This window comes from Macrobrachium rosenbergii, chromosome 3 (genome assembly GCF_040412425.1).
Source record: "Macrobrachium rosenbergii isolate ZJJX-2024 chromosome 3, ASM4041242v1, whole genome shotgun sequence".
Lineage (NCBI taxonomy): Eukaryota > Metazoa > Arthropoda > Malacostraca > Decapoda > Palaemonidae > Macrobrachium > Macrobrachium rosenbergii.
In genome coordinates this window covers 37,486,477-37,491,476 of record NC_089743.1, presented here as the reverse complement: position 1 = coordinate 37,491,476, position 5,000 = coordinate 37,486,477, and positions in this window count along the sequence as shown.

The window sequence follows — 5,000 nt, the reverse complement described above, 5'->3', positions numbered from 1 at the left end:
AGCGGGATGAAACATTAAATTTAGGCTAAGCCCTGGTATCTACGAGGTCATTCAGCACCGAGGGGGAAATTGAGAGCAAAAAGTTTTTAAGGGTATAACAGGAGGAAAACTTAGCAGTTGCACTATGAAATCATTTTTAGGTGAGGGTGGATAATAAGATGGAAGAATGAGAATATGAAGGGAGGTAGAGTACAAAGAGCCAGAGGGATGCTGCAAGGAACCTCAAGTAATGCCTACAGTGAACCTTGAGAGGTACGTTGATAGCACTACCTCCCTACAAGGAATTTCTTATGATGCACATATCAGTGAAGACAGCCACTCCAACTACTTTAGATGATGAATTGTATAAACAATAAAACCTGTCATCCTCCCCTTCCGTGGAAAATTATCTGAACTTCCAAAACAGCTGAGAGACATTTCAAGATCATCCTCATGCATCGAACTGCACCCATACGTCCAGAATATAAGCCTGTCCCCTGGGCTCCTAATTCATCCTTACAAAGTATTCCGCCTAATTCACATTAACAGAGAAGTAGCATGCTACTTATGGCCTTGAAGCAATACCTACCAGAAGGTCATGATTTGGCCATCGGAGAGGTCTCCCATCCACACCAATCTGCAATCATGTCAGACAAGGCAGAGACCGCTAACCTTGGCATTTGATTACACTAACAAAACTTGACTTGCAATTCTTTACTTTGACAAAATTTCTTTTAAAGACACACCGCTTGATCATGAGCTCTACTCCTCCCCATATTTACAGTGGTTTCACTGTATGACCTCAGTCTTTGGCACCTGTGTATTCAATATACAGCATCATGGCTCCCAGGGGCTTCAAGGATGTGAGAGGGTAATAATATACTTGTATTACCCAATATCAATTACTTATAGCAAAATATTTTACAAGTTATTCTCTTCTGTTTCAAACACAGTGGTTATTATTTAACAATAAAAGTGTAGTAACACCAAAAACCTAGTTCCTTCTTAGCAGTGCAGCAGGTAGCCAACATTTATGCAAAGAATCTCCAACACAAAACTGTGATGGTCTGAGTACTGTACAATGGTTCAGGTCAATGTCTGTGACATCTGGGCATATAACTTTGTCAGCTTGCATTACACAACTAGAATAATAATGGCACTGAAGAAAACTACCATCTGCCAAAAAAGTGCCACGTTACTTCGGCAATTATGTAAGTCATAAAAGTAAGCATCATATACCCCACACACTATAGTTAACTCCCAATAAAATTGGATGCAAGAATTAACAATACAGTCTCTACAATCAACTGTTACTCAACTGCATTTGCAGAGGCCATGGTTGCATGAAATACCTTTACAAAACCAATGATACATGGGTTAGGTTAGGTAGTATTAATATCATTATTTCAGTAATGTGTGTTTGTTCCCTGTGAAACCTATTCACACAGGACAAACACACCGGGGCCATTGACTTGAAATTCAAGCTTCCAAAGAAAGTTGGTTTCAGCCTCCCTCTGCAGACCCCACACTGCAGCAGTAACTGATCTTGATACAGAAAGTGATTTTTCATTGCCGTGAGGTAGATGCGAACCCCCAGGATGTGCAATAGTAACTTATGTTTCTAATTAGGCTACCCTGATTTAGGAGTACCAGTATTTATACACATTTTAAAAACCAAAAATGTATATTTAAAAAGTCTATGGCTAGGCCTATTTCCACAGCTCGACAACTGGCATATATAACTGCACTGAGATGTAGCAAAGTTGATATGGCCTCATTAATACATTTATATAGAGCCGAATGGTTAGGTTAAAACTGTCATGCAAAAACCAGTCTTTTTGATTCAAATAAATCACAGCAATAAAACTAAATATATAGTTTTAATCTTACTAACTATATGATTATGCTGGTGGCCAAAATCAGCAGCAAAATATGGTGCTGAGACTGAAAACTACAGTTGCAGGTAAACAGTTCATAGTTACATGGATTTGTTTTATACTCATTAGGAAATCAAGACTTAAAATCATTTTACTTTGTTTGCAAACAAATAAGAGAAACCAGTCTAAATTTTGTGGAATATATAGGCCTACATCCCCCAACATAAACCTTATTAGTTGTCAACACTTCTCAAAATCACATCCATATCTTACCCAGGTTCGGCTGAGCTAGGCGAATGACAAAGCCAATACGCTAGCATTCTGGTGAAAATATCATCAGATTAATACAACAGCGAACAAAGTACCTGTATAGTGAACTATTGTGACATGGAAAGCTGGGTGGTGTGTGTGGCTTAAGGTCACAGGACCGAAAGAGCCAAGAAAATTAGCCTAACCTCACTGACCAAAACTATAAATAGTGACAAAACTCGTGCTCTGAAATCATCCCGCTGTTCTTAAATACGACTTGATGTCAATAATAATGTCCTACTTTTAGTACGGCTTCGGCTAAAATAACACACAAATCACGAAATAGGAAGAACCAGCTCTGAACAGAGGTTTTCAAAGTTCCGCCATCTTCCCTTACGAAAACCACACACTTATTTCGATAAACACGTCTTAACCAGGCTGGATTTATGAATTATGAATCAACATCATTAATTACTATTCATACAGTGACCTGCAATAACTATATCTTACCGAAAATGTCATCTTCGCGGCTCAACACAATAAATATTAGATAACAGTCACAGGAGGCGAGACATCTTTCCCAGTGGTTCGTAAAATAACAAGTAATGGGGTTGCCAGTTAGCCATTTGAAGCTCCCGATTAAGTGCGTGCGCAGACGTGTAGGAGGGCACTCGCGTGCGTAACGAATATCATACACACACACACACACACACACACACACACACACACACACATATATATATATATATATATATATATATATATATATATATATATATATATATATATATATATATATATATATATATATGGGTTATACTTGTATATATTCATATATACAGTATACAGTATATACGAAAGTTTTAATATAATATATTATTATGGCTTTTTACATATGAATGATTTGAAATAGACAACACAGTTTACATAATCCTTTCTTAAATGGCTGTTGGAAACAGCATTTGGGGTTAGATAATGGCTCTGAATTCAACGGATATAAGTACATACAAAATTATATATATATATATATAGATATATATATATATATATATATATATATATATATATATATATATATATATATATATATATATATATATATATATACATATACATAAACACATATATACACATATTTATATATATACATATATATACATACACACATATATACACATATTTATATATATATATATATATATATATATATATATATATATATATATATATATATATATATATATATATATAGTAAAGACTTCTGAGAGACAAGAAAATAAATGTTCAGTGTTTCTTTCTTTTCTCTCTCTCTCTCTCTCTCTCTCTCTCTCTCTCTCTCTTCTTCTCTCTCTCTCTCTCTCTCTCGAGAGAGAGAGAGAGAGAGAGAGAGAGAGAGAGAGAGAGATAAACACTAAATCTAAATATATTATCGGTTCCAGTCTAAGTTAGTTGGTCAGCGTGGTCAAAGCTTCGAGATGTCTAACAAATTTGACAAAGGTCCATGAAGGATTATTGGTAACATACAGAGCTGTAAGAATGTCAAAAGAGTGTGTTTGAAGTGTATGTATTTATTCGCTGTGCGTGCATGCGTGTGTGTGTGTGGGTGTTTGTAGATTTCCCATACCCATTATTATTTGAATCTGCTCTCATCACGGGGTGAGCGGCAGAACTGGGAGTAGAAGACTGTTGAGTCCTGACCAATCCAGTATAAGAAACCACCTCAAGATATGCAAAATTCATATAGACATCAAGGACACGTAGAGAGTGAGGAGGAATTTACCATCTTTGAATCTCTAATGATTAAACTCTTTGTTCTGACACTTAACAACCAATCTTCATTATATATATATATATATATATATATATATATATATATATATATATATATATATATATATATATATATATATATATATATATATATATATATATATATAAATGTGTGTGTGAGTATCAAAACGGAAAACGTTTGTCTTAGTAAAATATGCACATTAACATTAAAAATGTCTCTTCATTATATAATCACCCTTATTTTTTCATATACTGTATACCAGAGGCTTCCTTAAAGTAATGAATGAGAAAAAAAAATTTTTTCGCTCAATATTAACATAGATCTCGTGGTTTTTGTATTAATGTGCTATCATGAATTAAACAAAAGATAATAATCTCTCTCTCTCTCTCTCTCTCTCTCTCTCTCTCTCTCTCTCTCTCTCTCTCTCTCTCTTTTAAAAATATACAGACATCAGGATTTCAATCGTCATACCTTCATTAGTGACAGTCCATAACTATATTTTTGGCTCTTCTTAAGAGATGGGTAAGGAATGCAATCTGATTTACACCAATCATTTTTCATCTTATTCAGTAATGAAAAAAATAGTCAGCAGAGATAATAGATACTGAAGCTTTCATTAAAGACGAAGAAAAATATCAAAATCATTATCTCACATAATAATGAAGGTAAATTTTATCTTGAATAAAGTTTACTTAGAGTAAGACAGGAATCATTATTTTCTCATTCCTGTAATGACAAAGATGAACGTATTCTATTATGGCGAAGGAAATTTTATCACAAAGACACATAAGAAGCCTTTTTTAAAAATGTATCAGGTATTTTCAGTCGGTGCTAATGCAACCGTGCATTCTCGTTGCAATCGATCCATTTTGCACTTCAATTTAATTACGGGATCATTAAAAGATAAGCACTGCTTTGCGATGTTCTTAGGAACATGAAAGCATTTAATATTCTTGTTGGATTTCTGGACTTCTCAGACATTCCCAGCTTGGAATATAAGAACGGCATACAAAAATATATTATTTTGCATATGAATAATTTCCTCATTTACTGAAGATATGAAAGAATAATGATTTGAAAAAAAATAGGCAAATATATACTGT